The sequence below is a fragment of the Podarcis pityusensis genome (assembly GCF_964106645.2).
Source record: "Podarcis pityusensis genome assembly, chromosome: 15".
NCBI lineage: Eukaryota > Metazoa > Chordata > Lepidosauria > Squamata > Lacertidae > Podarcis > Podarcis pityusensis.
Genome location: NC_138040.1, coordinates 13118755 through 13142472, shown reverse-complemented (window position 1 = coordinate 13142472; position 23718 = coordinate 13118755). Strand labels below are relative to the sequence as shown.

At 46.3% G+C, this 23718-nt stretch overlaps 1 protein-coding gene across 2 annotated transcripts in view; it reads left to right on the top strand.

Moving 5' to 3' along the window:
• The window catches only part of CAMKK1 (calcium/calmodulin dependent protein kinase kinase 1), an 81298-nt gene that overhangs the window by 8831 nt on the left and 48749 nt on the right, over positions 1 to 23718 (top strand). The window lies entirely within an intron of this gene.

The following is a 23718-nucleotide window of genomic DNA, read 5'->3' as shown; positions in this document are numbered from 1 at the left end:
TGAAACATCAGACAACTGCTGCCAATCTGTCACAGAGTGGTTGGGCACAGAGGAATGGTGGGGAGGAACCAGTGGGGGAAGGAGGCTGAGAGCCTGGGGATTGGTGGTGGGATGACGAGGAGTGGTCAGAGGGAGAAGATTTGGGGTGAGGGGGTGTCAGAAACTCAGGAGGTAACAGCACTTGGTGAGCTGGGAGAGTCTATGGAAGAGAGAAGTCCAGAATTGTGGGAAACTGGTTGCCCTTATACAAAACTGTCAAAAAAAAATACCTCTACTGAAAGCAAATTCAAGTACAGTGGTACCTCGGGTTGCAGACACTTCAGGTTACAGACTCTGCTAACCCAGAAATATTACTTCGGGTTAAAAACTTTGCTTCAGGATGAGAACACAAATTGTGTGGCGGCAGCGGGAGGCCCCATTAGCTAAAGTGGTACCTCAGGTTAAGAACAGCTTCAGGTTAAGAACGGACCTCCAGAACGAATTAAGTTCTTAAACTGAGGTACCACTGTAGCTTCTGAGTGTTTTTAAGAGAGGTCTCCTCTTCCTCATGTCCTCTTCATAAACCGGAATGCATCCGCTCAGCATGCACCTGGCCAGGCGTGAGGAGCCTACAAGATGACAAATGGCCTTCATCTACCTGGTGCAGTTTCCTAATGTGCTAACCAGACAAGGAGAGATGTCTCTGCTGCGGCCTGGCTGGCCTTCTCGCTCCCGGCTTGGCTGCATATTACCACCGGCTCCCGACTGCAACACAGCTGACCTCCTGTTAGCACTGCAAATGGATCTTTCAGAAGCATTTCAAGAAGAGAGATGTTTCCCCACTGCCCCTCTGGGTGGAAAATTGAGGGAGAAATTTCGCTAATTGGATTTCTGTCTGGCCTGCCTTGAATATTTTACTGACGTGCTTGCAATGGGTGGAATGTGACTAAATTTCACTCAGAGTAGACCCATTAAGAGTAATGGACTTGCTAAGTTAGGCATGGATGGTGGAACAGAGCTGCTCTTACAACCATTAAAGAGCAGCTCCGGGAAGTTAAAACAGGATCAGAATACCTCGCAGGCCTGAACAAAAGTTAATGGAAACATTCTTCATATGGTGCTAAGAAAAGATAATGATGTTGGCACCAAAGGGACCTCTCTGGAGAAGAAGTTCCAAAAATGGGGTGCTACCGCTGAAAAGGCCCTGTCTTAGAATACTGGGATCAGGAGTAGGCAGGCTTTTCAGGATTGAGGGCCACATTGCCTTAGGGGAAGGCGGTCAGGGGCCACATGCGGGTGGCAGTGCTTGCAGCCAAAGCAAAAGGTAGGCGAGACACCCATTATCTGTCACTCTCTTCCTTTTATCCACCCATGGAAGACGGAGCAAGCTTTTTCCCACCGCTGCTCTGGAGGGTAGGACCCAAACCAGTGGATTCAACTGACAATAAAGGATATTCTGACTAAACATCAGGAAGAACTTTCTGAGGTAAGAGCTTTTTGACAACGGAATAGACTCCCTCGGAAGGTGATTGGAGGTTTTTAAGCAGAGGTCGGCTGCCCATCTGTCATGGATGCTTTAGCTGGAGTTACTGCATTGCAGGGGGCTGGACTAGAGGACTCTTTGGGTTCCTTCCAACTCTACAATTCATAGAATTCACTGAGGCAGTGTTAGAAACTCAGATATACAAGCTAGGCGCCCAATGGCTCCTTAAACCAGGGTTACAGTTGTCAAAACAGAATGTCTAGTTGCAGTTTTGGGGCCAGACAGCTTGAAAGTCATATTTACCAATACAGTGGACACTCGGGTTGCGAACGTGATCTGTGCGGGAGGCACATTCGTAACCCGCAGCGTTCGCAACCCATGCCCCACACGTCTGCGCACACATGGGTCATGATTTGGTGCTTCTGCACATGTGCAAAGTGCCGAAACCTGGAAGTAACCCATTCCGGTATTTCTGGGTTCGGCGCAGTGCACAGCCTGAAATCGCACAACCCGAAGTGTCTGTAACCCGAGGTATGACTGTATTATTTTTTTGGTTCCTGAAATTAATTTGATTGTGCAGATAAAATATGACAGATAGAATTCTACAGGATGCTAGTCAAGATCCAGTGATCCCCAGACATGCATCTCCAGATGGTGGAGACGTCAGACGCCATCCTGGTGCCCAGGCATCTTCACTTGGCCGCAAGTGGCCGATAGGTAAAGGACTCCTGACCATTAGGTCCAGTTTGTAGCCGTCCCTGCCTTCTATCGGAATAGGTAAAGGTAAAGGGACCCCTGACCATTAGGTCCAGTCGTGACCGACTCTGGGGTTGCGGTGCTCATCTCGCTCTGCTGGCCAAGGGAGCCGGCGTACAGCTTCCAGGTCATGTGGCCAGCATGACTAAGCTGCTTCTGGCGAACCAGAGCAGAGCACGGAAACGCCATTAGCGGTACCTATTTATCTACTTGCACTTTGACGTGCTTTCAAACTGCTAGGTTGGCAGGAGCAGGGACCAAACAATGGGAGCTCACCCCGTCGCAGGGATTCGAACCGCCAGCCTTCTGATCGGCAAGTCCTAGGCTCTGTGGTTTAACCCACAGTGCCACCCGCGCCAGGTTCAAAATGCGCCTGGTCCCTGGTGAATTTTGAATGCTGTCCTGAGGATCATCTCGTCCAACCCCCTGCAATGCAGGAATATACAGCTGTCCCATACGAAGATTGAACCTGCAACTTTCTCATGCTGAGCACCATGTTCTAACCTACTGAGCTAATTCTTTGATTCTACGTTGCAATCACAAAATAAGGGCATTGAGCTGCAACGGGCAAGTGCCCCCCAAATAAGGAGTGCCCCTAGTCAATAGGAATAGTTTTGAGCATATGTGAGCACCGTAAGGAAATGTAAAGCTTTCAACAGCATCTTTGGGGAACCTTGAGCTTAATTTCAACAAGTTATAATTTGCCAGTGCAGGTAATAATTTTCCGTCTGCACAACTGGGAGTTATAGTCTACGAGAAAAGCGTGCGACCGCAAGGGGAGAACTTTGAAACGAGCATTTTCCCTCCCTCGTTTCTTGTTGCCAAAGAATGCTCTCAGCTGCACGCTAATTTTCCCTAGCACACAAACTAATGGGTCCATTTTCTTTGGAATGGCTTTTAAAAAAATACGAAGAAGGAAATTGTATGGTTTATTTTAGGGTTGAGTGTGCTTCTACAAAACCCGGGTTCGAAGGCCAGAGGATAAGAAATTGCTTGCCTGCATCCTCAAAATGGGACGTGGGTGGCGCTGTGGGTTAAACCACAGAGCCTAGGACTTGCCGATCAGAAGGTCAGCTGTTCGAATCCCCGCAACGGGGTGACCCATTGCTTTGTCCCTGCTCCTGCCCACCTAGCAGTTCGAAAGCATGTCAAAGTGCAAGTAGATAAATAGGTACCGCTCCAGTGGGAAGGTAAACGGCGTTTCCATGCGCTGCTCTGGTTCGCCACAAGCGGCTTAGTCGCCACAATACCCGGAAAAACTGTCTGCGGACAAACGTCGGCAGATGAGCGCCGCAACCCCAGAGTCGGTCACGACTGGACCTAATGGTCAGGGGTCCCTTTACCTTTATCCTCAAAATATCATCCTGTTCAAAAAGGTGTGGAGAGTGTGGGTGGGAAGAAGGCAATTAAAAGGGAAAAGAAGTTTCCTTCTGGTGGGCATGATCTGGAGCTTAATAATAATAATAATAATAATAATAATAATAATAATAATACAGCAATATTGTGGGATAGTTTAGTCGGTAGAGCATGAGAATCTCATGGTCATGGATCCGAGCCCCACGTTAGGCAAAAGTATTCCTGCATTGCAGGGGGTTGGACTAGATGACTCTCGTGGTCCCTTCCAACTCCACAATTTCATGATTGTATGATTCTACCTTGGTTTTCTGTTTCGAAGTCTTTCTCCTATGTGGCACCCCCCCACACTTTGTTGCTGAGTCATAAATCACATCTTGCGCACGTCTGAGGCTACCGTAGGTCCATCGTCTGTGGCGAGCCTTTTGTAATGAGAATCCAATTGCAATTTTTCCTTCCTTTTTTTGATTTATGGTTTCGCCGCAAGCAGATGGGGAGTGGGGGGGGGGAGGGATGGAGCGAGGGAAAGGGCCTTATTCCCGTTTAATTATTCCGAGTGGATTTTTGGCAAGCAGGTCCCTCTTTGCCGTGTTTAGATTGTTTTGAGAAACCAGCTTCCAGGAAGAGAGCTCATGTTTGCACATTTTTTAAAAATCGGCTGGTGTGTACATGGAGATAATGCATACTCATGCGCCCACCCCCACCCCACCCCCGCTCCCCAAGCTATCTGCTTTAATTTCACTGTTGCTGTAAAGTCCGGGAGCTAACAAAACAACAACCTACTAGATTTGGCTCCGCTGCAAAATCTGCAAAATGTTTGCATGTTGGCAACCTGGCATTCGTCTGGATTGATGCTACCAGTGTCCATGGAGTGGTGAGTGGGTGGGAATCTGCATTTAGGCTCCCCCTCCCATCCAGCCCACACCAGCGAAAGCCGAAATTTTTGATGCACCAATTCTTCGAACCAGAGGGCACCGTCCATCATGTGGCAATGCAAATCAGGACCATTTCTAACCGTAGAATTCCCCTGCCCCCAGAAATACGCCTGCCTGTTCTGTAACGATGGTTGCATGCACTCCAGCTTGTGGGCAGCGAGAGACTGTGGAACTCTCTCCCACAAGAGGCTGTGACGGCTTCTTCCCCTTGGATGGCTTTAAATGAAGATGGGACAAATTCAAGGAGGATAGGGAAGGCTATCCATGGCTCATAGCTGTGATGGCTCTGCTCTCCCTCTGCAGTTGGAGGCAGCCATGCTTCTGAAGGCCAGTTGCTGGAAACCACAGGAGGGGAGAGGGCTCTGGGGCTCAGAACGCGGTTTTCCCACAGGCATCTGGTTAGCCAATGTCAGAAGGGCACGCTGGTCTAAATGGGTCATTGGTGTTGTAAACAAAATTTGCCCTTGTTCCCTTATGGGGTGTCCAAGAGCTCGTATAGAGTCCTTACGTAGGTTCCCTATTGGTTGTTGTTGTTTAGTCATTTAGTCGTGTCCGACTCTTCGTGACCCCATGGACCAGAGCACGCCAGGCACTCCTGTCTTCCACAGCCTCCCGCAGTTTGGTCAAACTCATGTTGGTAGCTTCAAAAACACTATCCAACCATCTCGTCCTCTGCCGTCCCCTTCTCCTTGTGCCCTCCATCTTTCCCAGCATCAGGGTCTTTTCCGGGGAGTCTTCTCTTCTCATGAGGTGGCCAAAGTATTGGAGCCTCAGCTTCAGGATCTGTCCTTCCCATGAGCACTCAGGCCTGATTTCCTTCAGATAGGTTTGATCAGTCCATGGGACTCTCAAGAGTCTCCTCCAGCACCATAATTCAAAAGCATCAATTCTTCAGCGATCAGCCTACTTTATGGTCCAGCTCTAGGAGAAAATAACAGAGGCCAACCAGAGAATATTGAGAAGCAAAGCAGCTGGTAAGCCTGATCTTTATTGATCTGTTGCAACGGGGTGCTCCCCTCACACACAGGAAAGGAGGAGGACCCAGAACAAAGGTGTGCCTGCCCTTATATAGACATTTGAAATTGCCCGCCCTGGAGTCCAAGACCACCCCCAGAAACATCATACATACATCACAGAAGGGGTGTAGCTCAAGACCACCCCCCAGACACATCATACCTACATCACAGAAAGGGCGGTCTACAGCAGAAATCTGAGTGTGTTGTTTATCTCCTGTTGTTGTTCATCTCCTGTCTGGCAGATTACCTGTTAATGCTTACTTGACTGGATACCCTGGGGAGCCTGGCCAGTCTTTTGTAATGATAAATACTTAGTTCCTGAGCCAGGTCACAGGCTCACACCCTATTCATATCTTAAATGTGCCATTAAGACAGGATTTGTGAAGGAAAAGACAATGGGGAGGCTTTTCCATTTTCTTTTGACCTTGCAGAGAAAACATTTGGTCAGTTTGGGAATCAAAAATGGTTTCAGGTCGGTCTTCCTGTGCTGATCTATGTACGTGACTGCCTTCATTTGCATTGCTCTCAACTGAGAATGAGGGGTAGTTCCCCCCCCCCCCCCGATTATTGAAAAATAAATTTGAAGATGTAATCTGTGATCTTGTTAACAAAAGCAGCCGCCAAGTTAATGTTTAGTTTACTTAAGACTTACTATATACCTTGTTTCTTGAGTAAAGTCTGCTAAGTTAAACAATAATTTGCCGGAATTGAATGGTGGTCTTTTTGTAGGTGCCAAACTTTTTTTTTGTCGGCCCTTGGGAGTTTTGTAAGCTCTAACACTGTACTTATTTTCCCCTGATGGATATCCTAGCCCAGGACACGTCCAAATGTTTAGGTTGCATGAACTTTGGGGTGGTGATGGATTCAGGGTTGTTTGGATACCGGAATTCTAACCGGACAGCAGATCCTTGCCTTCAAATCTAATGATGATTCTGTATTTCTGGGATCTTTTTTAAAAAAGTACACTTTGTGAGAAAATGTTCTCTAAAAAACAACAACACAACAACACGAAGAGGCCTCCCATCCCTGGGATTTCCATTTCTGACCTTTTGCTCTTTCTGCTGACCAACTGGGCCATTTCCAAAGTGGATCCTGTTTTAAAACACAAAGCCCCACCCTTCTTAATGGGGTGGGAAGCAGCCCTGGGAATTGTTCCTAAAAGGAAATTCCAATTTAAAAAAATGGAGCAGTGACAAGCTAATAGGATGTCGGCAAACTTCGGAAGCCCTTTGGACAACAGGGAGAGAGGGGCATAAGATCTTAAGAGCCTGTGAGAAATCTACGCGCAGGATCCGAGCACAAGAGCACTCGCTCTTCCTGAAGTTTCCAGGAAGTGATATTAGGAAGCACTGTTGCCTCCAACTGTGGAGGCAAAGGAAGAGTCATCATGCCTAGCTGACAGCCCTCTTCACAAGGAATTTTTCCCTTCCGCTTCGAAAGCTAGGCAGGTTGGTGGCCATCACTGTTTGGAGAGAGCTTGATTTAAAAGATGCATAGTGAGTGCTTAGGACAACGTGGTAGCTCAGCAGAGTGCTCTTGTATGCATATTTTTTAAATTGGTTATTAGGAAGTTTTATTGATGCAGTTTTAAAGCTGTGGATTTCAGTGCCTTGTTAAGTGTTGTTTTAATGAGATTGCCGTGAGTTATGCTGTCTATGCTGTCGCTGGCAGCTTTGAGGAGGGAGAAAGTGGATAAGAGAGAAGTTTTTTCTCTCTCTCTTTCTCTCTTGTAGCACTGGAATTTGTGGGAAGGGGGATGTGGGAAGGTTCAGGACTGGTTAGAAGAAAGGGCTTCTTCACTCAGCGCCTGGTTAAACTGTGGAACTCCCTCCCACAGGAGGCAAAGATGGCGGCCAACTAGGTTGGCTTTAAAAGAGGATTGGACAAATACATGGAGGAGCATAGGAAGAGCTTGGTGGATCAGGCCCGTGGCCCATCTAGTCCAGCATCCTGTTCTCACTGTGCTGACTCAAATGCCTGTGGGGAAACCTGGAAGCCAGATTCAAGCACAAGATCATTGTCTCCTGTGCTTTCCAGCCACTGGTATTCAGAAGCATGATTGCCTAATGACGGAATATCTAGGCGCCTTTCCCCCCCCCCGTGGTATTTATTATTATTATTTATTATTATAATTATTCATTTCATTTCTGTACCGCTTGATATTTTAAAGAAAAAATCTCAAAGTGGTTTGCAACGCATTAAAACATCAAATAATACAGAATGAAGCAAATTCAAACTTCAAGGAAAATATTTCAGATCCTTCTCCAAGTGACATTTTGCTTCCCCCTTATTTATCTACCTGCTTGAGTTATAGAGCTGCTCCATAGCAGACGTACTCTAGGAAGCCAGTGTGGTGTAGTGGTGAGAGTGTCAGTCTAGGACCTGGGAGATCAAGGTTCAAATCCCCACTCAAGTCAGGAAGCTCACTGGGTGACCTTGGAGTCAGTCTCAGCCTCTTGACCTCCCTCACAGGGTCGTTGTCAGGATTAAGAGAGGAGGGGAGCGAGCAACGTGCTCCCTGGAGAAAAAGGTGGGATATAAATGCGAAAAATGAGGTCTTCCGCTTGCCTGCTTAAGAGAGCTGGAGAGGCCAGCCAGATGGCATTCAGAGATCTCCACATGGTCGCACGTGGACCTGCACTAGTAGCAAAATGCGCCTGGCGCCTGGCTAATTTCTAACACTGAGGAGAAGGGTATTGGTGGCTGCTAGCCAGGATGACTATGCTCAGTTTCATGGTCGGAGGCAGTAATGTTTCTGAATACCATTTGTAGGAAAACCACAAGAGGGGAAAGGGCTCTTGGGTCCTGCTTGAGCATCTAGTTTGCCCCTGTGAGAACAGGGATGCTGGAGTAGATGGGCCACTGGCTTGATCCTGCAGGTTCTTCTTATGTTCCTAACTTTGGATTGGAAGCAGAGGAGATGCATATATTACCGAAAGATATCGGGGAGCAGCTTTCTTTGCAATCGGGAATCATTAGCTGGGCCAGCCTGATCTCTTTCGATTGAGCTGGGCACGAGGCGGCCTTGACCGCTGAGACTGTGGCAGGCCTAGTCAGCGCAAATTAGCATTTTGATGGCTCTCTTTGCATCGCGCTCAGGCGTTCTGCCTGGGAGAGCACCCAGCTTTGATTAGCAGGGCTAAGATAAACCCTTTATAGAACTAAATGCGGTAACGGCTAATCTCAGCAGAGTCACCTGGGTCCTGCGAGACGTAAAGAAGCTTTGCTGCTTTTGATTGTTAACATCCACTGGGCAAAACACACACACACACAATGTGAACACTTGTTGCTAATAAACATCATTTTTGCAGATGGTTGCCGGCAAAATGACCTTTTTTGAGATCATGCAGCCAATCAGAAACTGATCTTGGCTATTTCTCCCCCACTCCCATTAGAGTTAGGCAATGTGGTGACCTGGGGTTGACATTGGACCTCTTACTTCCAGCAGCCCAATCCAGCAAGGCCAGAGATCATGTGAGTTGTAGCAACAGGGCACCACTTTGGCTAAGCTCTGGAGTATAAAGCCTGTGCGTCAGGTGACTCCTTAAAGGTAAAGGTAAAGGGACCCCTGACCATTAGGTCCAGTCGTGACCAACTCTGGGGTTGTGGCGCTCATCTCGCTTTCTTGGCCGAGGGAGCCGGCATACAGCTTCCGGGTCATGTGGCCAGCATGACTAAGCTGCTTCTGGCGAACCAGAGCTGCACATGGAAATGCCGTTTACCTTCCCGCTGGAGCGGTACCTATTTATCTACTTGCACTTTGACGTGCTTTTGAACTGCTAGGTTGGCAGGAGTAGGGCCTGAGCAACGGGAGCTCACCCCGTCGCGGGGATTCGAACCACCGACCTTCTGATCGGCAAGCCCAAGGCTCAGTGGTTTAACCCACAGCGCCACCCGCGTCCCAGGTGACTCCTTACACACTACCAAACAAGAGGACAGAGATCTGCATAAAAGTGGCTTCAGTGCTTCTTCATCTTTAAACTAGACTTGGTCAGAATAGCCCTTCAAATAGAGGGTGCCTTCAAATTAGGCATCCCCAAACTTGGCCCTCCAGCTGTTTTGGGACTACAATTCCCATCATCCTTGACCACTGGTCCTGTTAGCTAGGGATGATGGGAGTTGTAGTCCCAAAACAGCTGGAGGGCCGAGTTTGGGGATGCCTGCTCCAAATAGAGAACAGTCCCCTGTCAAGTAAAACAAAAGGCCACCCAAAGCTGATGGAAAAGGGGCTCTTGTACCTTTAATAGTTACTTGGAAGAGAGGTGTTAACTAAAGGTGCAAAGAGCCCCTCTTCTCTTTTTCATCTGGCTGCACTCCCTTTTAGGCTCCATTCTGCTCCATGGTTATCCCAGATTTTCTGGGACTGGTCTTGAAAATCTGTGTGTATTCAATACGTTATTGTACAGATACTTTCAACTCTGCTTTTATACTACATTAATGCAAATTTGGCCTCATGTGAAAGGCCGAAGATGCTCCCCAGCCCGGATTTCCCAGTATGCCTTCAGAGAACTAAAAGTTAAATTTGCAGGATTTAAGTAACACAACTTAGCAAATACAGTGTGGGAGGCACTGCAGATATTTCTTTCCAAAATGAAGATATTTTTGGCCCTCCTATCCCTCCCCCTATTCCGAAGCCTTTTGCAGAAAGTGATTTATTTGCAAGAGGAATTTGTTCTTTGTGCTTCTAGATGATTAGAACATTTTCAAGAGACAATAATTGTTTATAGAGCTGGAGGAATAAAGAGCTCTGGCTGAAGCTTGCAGAATTGAAACAGTTTGAGGGGGTTGCAAACAAAGGGCGGCTGGGTGGGTAGTAGGAGTTCCCTTGGCATTAAGAGGAGGGTGAGCAAGGCGGCAAGGACACCCAGGAGAAAAAGCTCCCATCTGTTTGCATGTAGCCTGGATGCAGAAAGATGCACTGCGGATTCTGGTGGAAGAATCTACAATCTAATCCAGGTTTTCAGCACGTGGGGCAAAGCTGTCATCGCCCCAGAAGATATTCCTGGGCACTAAATTGCCCACCCATGTATGTGAGTGTGCTGATTTGCTCAGCACCATCCGCTGGCATCCCTGCACCTGGGGATCTGAGCCTCAGGATGGGTAGTAACATCTCTTTATTATTTATATCCCGCCCATCTGGCTGGGTTACCCCAGCCACTCTGGGCAGCTTCCAACACATATAAAAAAACCGTAATAAAACGTCAAACGTTTTTTAAAATCTTCCAAGCACTCAACACCAAAGGCAGATATGTGGTGGTAGACATTGTGGAACGGGGGTGGCAAACCCCTGGCTCTCCTCTAGCTGTTGCTTGGCTCCGATCTGTGGGATATTAGCATCCAAAATGCATATGTAAGGGCTGTAGAAGGGCTGTGGTGCCATGCCCTCTGTGGTTCAGTTCTTAACCAACTTGCGAGTCAAAATGAGAGCAGCAGGTGTGTTGCATTGTGCTGCTGTCTGCCTCAGAGTAAGAGCACCAGTCTGCCTGTAAATGTTAGGTCGTCTGTCACAGTTTAATCTAGGTAGACTGTTATGTACTGAGGTTCTCACCCTGGGCCAGCAGGGGGATACTGTAGATAGTTTTCACTCAGGTCCACATATGCAAATAAGGGATTGAAAGTGATGTTCAGTGATTGGATAGTTACAGAAAGTTGTTACTGTTGCGTTGTAGTGGAGCTCTATATAAGCAGGCTGGCTGAACCCTTCAGTTCAGTTCTGTTCTGGCCTGTGAATAAACAAGAGCTGTCTGAAGAATCGCTGTATCGTCTGATATGTTCACCCACAACTTAACATATACAACCTGCGTTGTGTATATGTTCAGTCCGCAACTGCAAGTACACTAAGCAATTTGTTCCTTAAACTTTAAACGAGAGCGACTTGCGTAGTTTTTATAGGAGGGAAAGATAACGGGAGGGTCAAACGACCCAGGGCTGTCTTCCGCATACTTCCACCAAATGGGAACTAAAGTCTAATTCCCACAGCATCAGGCCCCACTAGCCTGGCCAGTGGCTAGGGATAATGGAAGGGGATGGAGAGCAGCTCAGGCCCAAAGCCTGAATGTGGCCCTTCAATCCTCTTTATTAGGCCCTCAGAATCCTCCCCAGGTCACACACATCAGTGGCCTTGCTTCATACGCCAAATATTTTTCCCTGCCTGGACTGTGTCCTTGAGCTCTGATAATGCCTCTTCATTGCCTGGGTTAGAAAGGTATAATTGACTGTGTGTGTTTGTGTGTCTGTCTGTACAGAAAGTAGCCTACTACATACATGTAAAATCTGAATTTATTGCTCTGCTGGCTTTTGCCTCCGACTGCTCCCACTGCCGGCTGCCCAGAAGAGAATGTATCCTTCTTTTTCGCCATCCTTGTTCTTCCAGGTCCCAGTTGGCAACCTGGCCCGCTCCCTTCTGAACTGCTTAATAATAATAATAATAATTTATTATTTATACCCCGGCCATCTGGCTGGGTTTCCCCAGCCACTCTGGGGGGCTCCCAATCAAATGTTAAAAACAGTGCAGCATTAAATATTAAAAGCTTCCCTAAACAGGGCTGCCTTCAGATGTCTTGTAAAGATAGGATAGCTGCTTATTTCCTTCACATCTGAAGGGAGGGTGTTCCACAGGGTAGGCGCCACTACCGAGAAGGCCCTCTGTCTGGTTCCCTGTAACCTTACTTTAAAGTTTGCAAGGCATCCTCCAGACACGCATTTGGCCTTTTGCATTCTTCTCCCACCCTTTTTCCTGGCACTCTCAGAATGAACAGGATTTGACAGGTTGCATCCTCTCCCCTTGGAAACTGCACCGCATGTCTCCCGGGAGCTTGGTCTCTCTGGTTTCCCGCATTTTCCCCATAGTGTTCTTCAAGTTTGAAGTGCAGAAGATGTAATCTTGCAAAGGGACTTTGAATTCCCTAATGCAAGAGTAGCAGACAGTGGAGGCTGGCACCAAAAGAGAGTATATTGTGTTGGAGACTAATTGGATGTGGTTTTCGAGGTGTGTGCTGCATCGGAGGAAGGGATGTGCGATGTCTAAAGCGTCTTGCCAACTTGATCCTTCTGACTGTAGGGAAAGTTTAATTCCAGCAATAGATGTAATGTGGTCTAGTGGTTGGAATGTCAGGATAAGATTGTGGTTGTCTAGGGACAAATCGGATTTGTTTCATGTTTAAAAGTGAATCCACCTAATCTGCAGTTTCCAAACCAATAAGTGAATCCAAACACATCCATCCTTTGAAATTTGCATTTCTTCAAATTTTGCAGTGGAGTTCTCCAACCAAGGATTGTACACAAAAATGCATATACTGTATTAGCAAAAAATAACATGCAAATTGAGTTATATTAGGGGAAATTGTTTAGCCATCATGGCTAGTAGCCATCAGTAGAATACCCTCCAACATTTCTCCGATGAAAATAGGGACTTCCTTTTCAGTAATAATAATAATAATAATAATAATAATAATAATGTTATTATTTATACCACACCCGTCTGACTGGATTGCCCCAGCCACTCTGTGCTGCTTCCAACATATATAAAAACATAATACAACATTAATCATTTTTAAAACTTCCCTATACAGGGCTGCCTTCAGACATCTTCTGAAGGTTGTATAGTTACTTTCCTCCTTGGCTCGTGGGTCGCATAACTCCATACCCTCCAGCATTTCTCCGATGAAAATAGGGACGTCCTAAGGAAAAGCGGGACATTCTGGGATCAAATCAGAAACAGGGGCTGCTTCTGTAAATCCGGGATTGTCTGGAAAATAGGGACACTTGGAGGGTTAGGGCTTTTAATTACCTATGGAGGGTCTGCAATAGCCTTCTCTGTGTATTTGTCCTCTCCAAGTTTGTAGCTGTCCCTGCCTTCTATCGGAATAGGTAAAGGTAAAGGGACCCCTGACCATTAGGTCCAGTTGTGACCGACTCGGGGGTTGCGGCGCTCATCTCGCTTTATTGGCTGAGGCAGCCGGCGTACAGCTTCCAGCTCATGTGGCCAGCATGACTAAGCTGCTTCTGACGAACCAGAGCAGCACACGGAAACGCCATTTACCTTCCCACCAGAGTGGTACCTATTTATCTACTTGCACTTTGACGTGCTTTTGAACTGTTAGGTTGGCAGGAGCAGGGACCGAGCAATGGGAGCTCACCCCGTCGCGGGGATTTGAACCGCGGACCTTCTGATCGGCAAGTCCTAGGCTCTGTGGTTTAACCCACAGCGCCACCCACTATCGGAATAAGTGCCATATGCACTACGTGAAGATGTACTTTCTTTTCTCTGCCCTGAATCTTCCAACTATCATTGGAGTTCCACAAGTTCTGGTGCTACGAGAGAGAGAGAAAAACTTTTCTCCATCCACTGTCTCCATTCCGTGCTATTGTTATAAACTTCTGTCATATTGCCTCTTACTTGCCTTTTCTCAGAACTGAAAAGTCGCAGATGCTGCAGCCTTACTTATGCTGACCATGAGGTTTAGATTGCTTCCCCAATGAGCAGGTGACTGTAATACGTCTGTCTCCTTCCACTGTCATCTCTTGCCTCTCACCCTTGAATTATTTTGTGGTTGGGGGGATTAAGGGAGAGAGAGAGAGAGAGAGAGAGAGAGAGAGAGAGAGAGAGAGAGATAACTGTGCCGGTCAGGACAGCTTGCGTCTGTTGTGTAACTGAAATGAACATGGCGGAGAAAATGTTAAATATGCAAAATTTGCTGGTGGGGAGCAGATGTTTTGCTGCTCACTCCGTAGGCCTAATTTGTGTTGCTTTGACAAGCTGACTGCGCACCTGAAGGAAAAACCCCCTCCGTTTGCCCAGGGAGGGGCTGATGGGCTCCAGATGGAGCCGAATAATTTCTGCACATCGTTAATGTAAAACGCAGTTAATAGGGCCTGGTGTTTGTTTTTGTGTTTGCCTCCTACTTGCTATGAGGGGCTACACAGAAAGCTGCAAATAGTTACAAATCCTTTCTGGAAACCTTGATTTAGTCAATTCTTTTTTCAAAAATGTAATTGCATCAGGCATTTATAACTGTGCCTGATCCAGCAGAACTCTTCGTGCTTTTTAATCCTCTATCCTTTTCTTTGTACAAAATGGCAAACCCCTCAACTGTCCCAGGAAAACTGGGACATTCCCCCCTTTTTTTAATTTGCGTGAGAGCACGGCAGCCATTTTGGGTACCATAATCTTGCACCGTAGTCTCGCCCTGGAAAAAGCGCTTTTGGGGGAAGCGACAGTGTTTTGTTATTTATTTACTTCTATTACCCACCCTTCACCCTAATATACACCTCAAGTGTTGGAAGCCAGGGTAAAGAGGTGCGTCTTCAGCATCTTCTGAAATCTGTATAATGAAGGTACCCAATGCACTTCTCTGGGGAGGTTGGGCCACAGTTTAGGGGCCACCACAGAGAAGGCCCTCTCCTGGGCTGCCACCCCTGCAAGACTCTGAGCTACCAAGAAGGCCCCCTCTACCAATCTCAGCACCCAACAGAGTCTCTAGGGAAGGAGGCTGGCTTTCAATTATTGGGGGCCGAAGTCTTTTAGGGCTTTAAACACCAGCGTGAGGGCCCAGAAACGAATTGGCAGCCAGTCCGGCTGCTTTGAAACGGGATTTATGTGAGATCTACACAGAACCCCAGGCAGTAATCTGGCTGCTGCATTTTGGACCAGTTGGTTTTCCTCAGTCGTATTCAAGGGCAGCCTCACATAGCAATATCCCTGTCTGGAAATTCCCAGAGCATGGAGTATACCATACCCCGCAAGTGTCCCATTTTAAGCAGGACACCCTGGATCAAAGAAGCCAATCCCAGGCTCTGTTTGGATCCCAGAAGGTCCCATTTTTTTTTGGTCTGGCACTCTGGCGTGAGCCATTGCGCCAAACCGCCAAACCAGAAGGCACTCTGGTGTGTGACCTTGCTGACAAGCGCCGGACCTGAAGGCGCCGCACCCTTCCTGACACTCCAATTTTGGGGACGAAAATGTCGGGAGGTTTTGTCCAAAAGGTACTCTACCCATGCGTTATTGCCATGGCCTACAAGACGCCTAGCGTGGTGGGGCCTCTGCTAACAAAATCCCTCTTCCTCTCGGATGCCTTTAGCTTCCTTCGGATCATTCCCTCTGGCACAAAGCCATTACATTTTCCCCAAAACCTCTTCTCTCTTCCTGTGTCACTCATCTTCTTCTCTTTTTATATCCTCCCCAAGAATGAATGTAAGCAATCTGTTGCCATAGCAATGACAACTTCGCCATCACCCGGGAGTCCGTAAGTACTTCAAGCGCCTGGCTTCTGTCAGCAGCAAGCACTGTCAACTTTCTTGCATTGTCGCCTCTCTCTCTCTCTCCCTCTCTGCCCTCCAATTTCTTCCCACTCCTGGTGGGTTTTTAGAACCATTAATAACCCGAGGGAGAATCATATTATCGTTCCTCCAGAAGCACCTGGGGGGCCTGCAAGATCCCCGGCTAGCTGCAGTGCGGAAGTGGGAAGAAATTAAATTCGGTTCGCGTATCATCGTGAAGCCGCCTTGTTCGCATTTTCATGGGGGAAGGAAACAACAAACTGAACCACAGCCATCTTTAGAAATTCGCTGTCCTGAAAGGAACTGGCAATATTGGTGGAAGGGCCAGATTCTGGAGGGGTAGACCTTTGAACGCTGATTTATTTTATTCGTCTCGTAAAAGTTATTCGCTCTGCTTGATTGTTAGAAAAAGCCCTCAGAGCGCTTTACAAAGAGGATAAAACCAAGGTATTCGAAAGTCTGGGAGACAGCTATTTTAGAAAAAAATTACTTGAAAATTGTCCAAGGTCAAAGTAAAAAAGGCACATTCTCTTTGGTATTCTCTTTATGTATATAAAGGATGCAACAGATGGATCTGTTGCCATTCCAGCGTTTAAATGGATCTGGCTGGGGCAAGAACTGAAGTGCTAGTATCATGTTTGAGTTTTTTTCTCTGTTTTTCCTTCTTTAGTTTTCTGAAACTTGACCTCTGCCTGCAAATCCTATTTTCTGGATAGCAGAGATATTACTGGTGCTCAGTTTTTGGTTTTTCTGCTTGCTGATTGCTTTAATGCAGTGTTGGCCAAACTTGGCCCTCCAGCTGTTGGTGGACTACAACTCCCATCATCCCTAGCTGGCAGGGCCAGTGGTCAGGGATGATGGGAATTGTAGTCCCAAAACAGCTGGAGGGCCAAGTTTGGCCAACACTGCTTTAATGTTTTGCTGTTTCTCTCTTTTGGAAGTTTACTAGTATTGTAGAGACCATGCTCCCTGACTTGATTGTACTGGCTCTTGGACTGCTGTTTCTCTCTCTGTATGTATGTACTATAAAAAGGAGTAAAATTATTTACAACAACAACAACAAATCACACTCCTCTGAATTTACAGTTCAGTAACTTACACCAAAATGCATATATTAAGATGAGATGTGCATGGAAATGCATTAATATACTACTACAAAAATAGCAGAAAATCATCCAGTACGTTAAGAAAAATTGCAGAAGTGTTTATTAAGCTAAATCCTCAGTAAAATGCTGACGAATCATCACAAGGATTTAATGATAATAATAATAATCCACAAGCTGGTGTGGAAATGTGGAGAACTGAATGTATGAATGGAAAAAAGAGAAACTGATAGAAATCAGAATTGTCACATACTCCCATCTCTGGGGCACAGGTAATGCGGCAAGACAAATCAAGGATTCTCTGTGTTCTGACTTCGCTATTTATAAGCAACAGTTACCCATGAGCACACCCACACACACCAGCACTCTAATAAGCGCTGGCTGGAATTATTATTATTATTAATTTATTGATTGCCTTTTGCATCTATGTCTATGTACAAACAAATGTTGGCAAACTCTTTATGGTTCCCATAAATGTGAGATAGGCAAGGTATAAATAATAAAATTATTATTATTATTATTATTATTATTATTTGATAGGTAAAGGTAAAGGGACCCCTGACCATTAGGTCCAGTTGTTGCCGACTCTGGGGTTGCGGCGCTCATCTCGCTTTATTGGCCGAGGGAGCCGGCGTACAGCTTCCGGGTCATGTGGCCAGCATGACTAAGCTGCTTCTGGCGAACCAGAGCAGAGCACGGAAATGCCGTTTACCTTCCCGCCGGAGCGGTGCCTATTTATCTACTTGCACTTTGACGTGCTTTTGAACTGCTAGGTTGGCAGGAGCAGGGACCAAGCAACGGGAGCTCATCCCGTCGCGGGGATTCGAACCGCCGACCTTCTGATCGGCAATTCCTAGGCTCTGTGGTTTAACCCACAGCGCCACCCGCGTCCCTCTATTATTATTAGATAGCAGTATATAAATACTGGAAACTCCCAACTGACAAACATCCAGTTGATACCCGCATAGTGCCTAAATCAGAAGTGACCTAAAAACTTCACTCAAAGGACAAAATGAAGCCAAAAGCTTTACATGAGCCCCAGCAAAACGAGAATTGCCTTTACTTCTATAAACAAACAAACTGCAGGTAGCTGAATTAATTTTGCCTCCTAACTTTCCACCAGCTCTCGCCTTATCCCAGTGGCTTCTGGGCACAGGGTTGTGAACAGCAGCTATTGTGCTATTTTCATGAGGACTAGTGTCATTTCAGATCTCGGGCTTAACTAGTGGCAGAGAACCGGTGTTGTGGTTGGGTGTCTTGTGAGTCAGACCTCTTGGCCCCACGAGGTTAGCATTGCAGCTTTCACTTTTCCTGAACATATTTTGTTATTTTAAATTAGCCTCCCGACCGCCTTTCCCCCGCTCCTTGGGTAATTTTTGTCTGATTGTTGCTTATATGTGCAATTAGGGTAATTGTGTCTGATTATGCAAATGCGTGTCATTGTGTAATTAGAAGCTGGAAGATAAAGTATAATACATACATCCATGGGCTCCCTTTCCTTTCTTCCTGTCTCCTTCCCCTCCCCCATTGTTTTGAACTTCCCAAACTGGCTATAATAATGCAGAAAGCAAGTGATTATTGTGATCGCTCTTGACTTTGGGATGAAATTGTTCTTTCGGAGCCCTGGAGTGCTTCGGAACAGATTTTTAAATGCAAACCTTGCTGTATGGCTAGAGTAGGCTGGTCTGCTTCAGCTATTCAACCACCACTAATGTGGGCCGTAGAAATGATAGAGAAAGCAGGGTACCTTGCACACCAGGTCCTGATCCAGCGACAGTTGTGCCCCAGGAAGTAGCATGAAAGAATGAGAGCGACCAGAGCTACAGTCCTCATCCCCTGTTGAATTCAATAGCACTTACCGTATTTTTCGCTCCATAAGACACACTTTTTTCCTCCTAGAAAGTAAGGGGAAATGTCTTTGTGTCTTATGCAGCAAATGCATGGTCCCTGGAGCCGAATTGCCCAGGAGTGAAAAGCAGATCATGCTTTTTTTAAAAGAAAGAGGGAAGGGGGTGTTGAAACGAAGCTGCTGAGCAGCTGATCGGCAAGCGATCAGGAGGGAGATAAGGGACGCTAGCGATAAAGGAGGCTGCCTGGGAGCGGGGAGGTAAAAGCACATGGATCCTCAGGATTTTTGCATTGGGTCACCCCAAATTCACCATCAGATCACATAGCATGTCCATGGCTACAGCCTGCACCAAAAAAAATCATGCATCCACTGTTTTGTGGGGCCACAATGCCGCAAAAACGTTGTTACAAAGCACGGATTCACATGGATTCTCAGGATTTTTGCATTGGGCTACCCCAAACTCACCGTCAAATCACATATCATGTCTGTGGCCACAGCATGAACCACAAAAATCATACATCCACTGTTTCGTTCAAAATATTTTTTTTTTCTTGTTTTCCTCCTCTAAAAACTAGGTGCATCTTATGGTCAGGTGCGTCTTATGGAGCGAAAAATACGGTAGATAGACATCTGTCAGGGATTCTTTAGCTGTGATTCCTGCAATGCAGGAGGGGAGAGGGCTCTGGTGCTTGAATCCTGCTTGTAGGTTTCCCAAAGGCTTCTCTCATGTGCGTACTGATGGAACTCAAAAAGATGAATGGCTACCATTAAAAAACAACAACTATTTTTCTCTCTCCCATCGTAGGTCAGGGCAAGGGGTTTAGCTATATCACTGAGAGATTTCTGACGAGAGAAACAAATTCCTTGATGTCCTGGGAAGATGGCAGTGGTATTCCTTTTATGGCGCCTCCTCTCTTCCTGCTATGATGCCTTTCGGATCAGTACTCCTTTGATCTGCCCCTAAGCTTGCCATAAATAATGCAAGGGAGAGGGATTCAACCCAGTTAGAGGAAATGCCGGCCAGCAGAGCCTAGATAAGGTTGCCACGTAACGTTACTCCTCCTGCTACGCCCCTGCAATCAAAGCCAAGATCTCCATTTTGCATGCCTTTCCCAGAGACCTGAGGGGAAGCAAATACGTCGCAAGATGCACCCGGCTTTTTTTTAGCCTGAGGTGAACCATGGTTTTGGTGCCAGTGGTCCATCCTCAATCAAATTAGGTTGGCTTTGTGGATTTCTTCAATAACTGCACTGTTGTGATGTTTAGGTGGAGTCCCCAGGCTTATATAGAGGCATTCACTCGCCTTAACTCTACGCTTGCATAAAAGTAGAGTCACGTTCTCAGAGGAAAAGCATGCCTGCACTATCTGAGCTGGATACCTGATTTAGCAAGAAGAACAGGGTGCCAACTCTCTATCTCTCTATTCCCTGTTTAGGGAAGCTTTTAATGTTTGATGCATTACTGTATTTTAAAATATTTTGTTGGAAGCCGCCCAGAGTGGGGAAGCCCAGCCAGATGGGCGGGGTATTAATAATAATAATAATAATAATAATAATAATAATAATAATAATAATTAATTAATTAATATATCTTAGGGGCTGCCACAGAGAAGGCCCTCTCCTGGGCCAGCCCCCCTGAACTTCTGAGAGAGGTGGAACTACCAAGAAGGCCCCCTCTGCTGATCTTAACACCCGGGAGGGTCTGTGGGGAAGGTGGCTGCCTTTCAAGTATTTGGGGGTCTTTTCGGACTTCGAACACTAAGAGGCCTTGAACTCTGCCTAACAGATTTCCCTAAAATGCATATTTATGCACACTTTCCCCTACTACTAGTTTTTGTTTATTTTTGTTTTAAGAACCACCTCCTGAAATTCAGAGAAGTGCAAGATTCGGAGGGCTGCATTTGGTTTCTGGGTCTTGCTTCAGGAAGTAGGAATGCGGAAGGCTGGCATCAAAACACAAACCGAACCAAATTTCCCCTCTATCCTTAACCTCTGTTGCATGCAGATCTTTCATTTTGCCGTTGAGCAGCAGTTGTGTGTCGCATATGCTTTTAAAAAGGCAGCTGCTCAGCACTACAAAGGAAAATGGCAATAAACTAACTGCCTTTTCCTGAAATAGCATGGGGCAGATTTTACTGCCACGCTGGGGTTCTTTTCAGCAGATGCTCTGCAGGGAAGGAGATGAATCGCGGACAGTTATGACCGGGGATCTCCAAGGGGAACATGAGTTTTATTTGAAACAATTTCATTTCCTTTTGGCCAGGTGCCCAAACATCAGCAGACAGCTCCTTCCCTGTGAGAAAGGAAATGTATTGTTAGGGTTGGAGAGGGGGCATGTCTTACAAAAACCAGTAAAATACCCTGCCACCCCCTGCCATTCCTTTGCTGCCCTCTTACACAACTAGAATTAGAGGATATTGTTCCAGCAAAAACAAACTCTTTTGAGACTGTGGCCGCATTCATACTGTACGCTTAAAGCACTTTCATGCCACGTTTAACAGTCCTGCTTTCCCTCAAAGGATTCTGGGAGCTGAAAAATGGCTGGAGTAAAGGGAAATTTGGGGCGGTATCCCGGCATACAGTTCTTTCCGGCTGTTTTCAAGGGGGAATCGTGCAAGAACTGAAAGATAAAGGCGGAGAAGGCGGGTAGTAGCGACGTTGTCCCAAAACGTTTGTTGTGCCCAAGACCCTAACCACTACGCTGCACTGTTTCTGCGGTTTGGGTATAATTTTATTTGATGTCATTTTATTGAAATGGTTTTTTGTTTTTTTTTAATGAGTGGTTGTAATCAAGGCCCATTTTGGTAGGGTTGGTCTTGATGTGCCTTCCTGAAGGAGTTGGCTAGAACCAACTGTTATTCTCTCCAAACTGGTTCAGCGTGGGTATCCTTAATTTGCATCTTCTTGCTTCGTCCCTTGTCCATTGTTTTGTTTTGTTTTGTTTTTTTGTTACGATATTCCGACAGTAAACAAAAGGCTACGTGCTTCACCCTCCGTTGGCTGATAGCCTCTCCAGACAGGGAAAATTTCCACTGGCCCTGTTTGCCTCAGGGAAAAGGGCACAGGAGCAAGTTTTAACAAGAGTCCTTCTCTCCTCCAGTCCATATTGTGACACACTTCCAGCTTCCCTGAGTTGGGTGAAAGATGGGGGGTGGCCAGAGGTCTTCCCTGTGAAGGCACCCTCTATTTCAGTGGTTCCCAACTTGGGACACTGCAGACCCCAAGAGGCACCCATCATCCCAGCCAGGGAAAAACATGTAGCAAAAGTTCAGAGCTGGACCTAGTGGGGGACGGTGGCCAAAGGCCCTTGGCTTGAGGGTCTTCCCTCAAACATTCATGGCTTCCACCAAAGAATCCTGGGAGCTGAAGTTTGAGAATTCTTACAGTGGACCTATTGCCTTCCCAAAGCCACAACTCCCAGAGTTCCCTGGGAAGAGGGATCGACTGTTAAGCCATTCTGGAAACTGTAGCTCTGTGAGGGGAATGGGGGTCTCCTGGCAACCCTCAGCACCCTTAACAAACTACAACTCCCAGAATCCTTTGGGCGAAGCTGCCACTCACAGCTCTTTAAATGTACAGTCATACCTCGGGTTGAAGTAGCTTCGGGATGAATATTTTCGGGTTGCTCTCCATGGCGACCCGGAAGTAATGTAGCGCGTTACTTCCGGGTTTCGCTGCTCGCGCATGCGCAGACGCTCAAAATAACATCACGCGCATGCACAGAAGTAGCGGATTGCGACACGCAGACGCAGGTTGCGTTCACTTCAGGATGCGAACGGGGCTCCGGAACAGATCCCGTTCGCATCCAGAGGTACCACTGTACGGCGTAGATGCTGAAGAAAGAAGGGGAAGCATTTTGGCAGACATGGTGCAAGGACGCTTCTGCTTTTCGTGTTGGAATGAAGTGGCCACGCTATTTCTAAATCAAAGCAGAAGGAATGGAGGAAATGATGAAACAGGGGAGGATGCTGGTTGTGTGTGAATCCTTTGCAATAAGAGGCCTGTTTGGGCTTCAGACACTCTGCAACACTGATCGAACAGTTCTTTGCCTTTCCATGCCTTGCCCTGCGTTCTTGTCATTTGCTTGCATATCACTGCGCAGTTGACAGGTTTCCAATGGTTTTGATCTAGTGTCATGCTGGCCTCCAAGCTGCTCTGGTTTCTGTTTTTGACTGTGTTTTAGGGTTTTTCAACATGTGAACTGTCCAGGGAACATGGTTGATTGGGTGTAGGATGGATGGGAGTATGAAGTATGATTCAGCTCACATTTAAAGGCGAATCCACCCACTTAAAGGCAAATCTATGAAATTTGCAGTTTCCAAAATAGTCTAAGAACCAATACACAGCCATCTTTAGATATACACACTTTGGTGAATTTTGCACCACAGTTTTCCAGTCAAGTAATGTGTTTTTAAAAAATACCTATATGTGGGTGAAATGTACATAAAAATGCATATTCTTATTCTTATTCTTTTTATACTACCCTTCATCAAGGATCACAGGGTGGTTTACAATATAAGAACACAAATATACACAACACATATCATTGAAAATAGTATTCAGAAAGGGGAAAGTGCTTTGCAAAAATGTGCATATTAAACAGCATTAATATACATTGAAGAAATTCATTTTTTTTAAATCTCAAACTGATGAAGAATTTATTATTTATTTGTTTTTAAAAACTATTATTAATTCAACGACATGGAAGGAATAAGGACATAATGAGGGAAAATACCATTAAATTTAAACATGCAGACAGAAAAGATACAGATATTGGTTTCTGTATTTGCAATAATTATTCCTATTGCAGCGTAATCACATATACTTTTAAAAACAAATTTCTTTGTTTGTTAGTATCAGGATGCTGCCCTCGGGGTCTGGTGACATTCACAGTGGCTGGAAACCACGGCATAGGAGAGGGCTCTTGTGTTCAAATCCTGCTTGCTGGTTTCCCACAGGCATCTGCT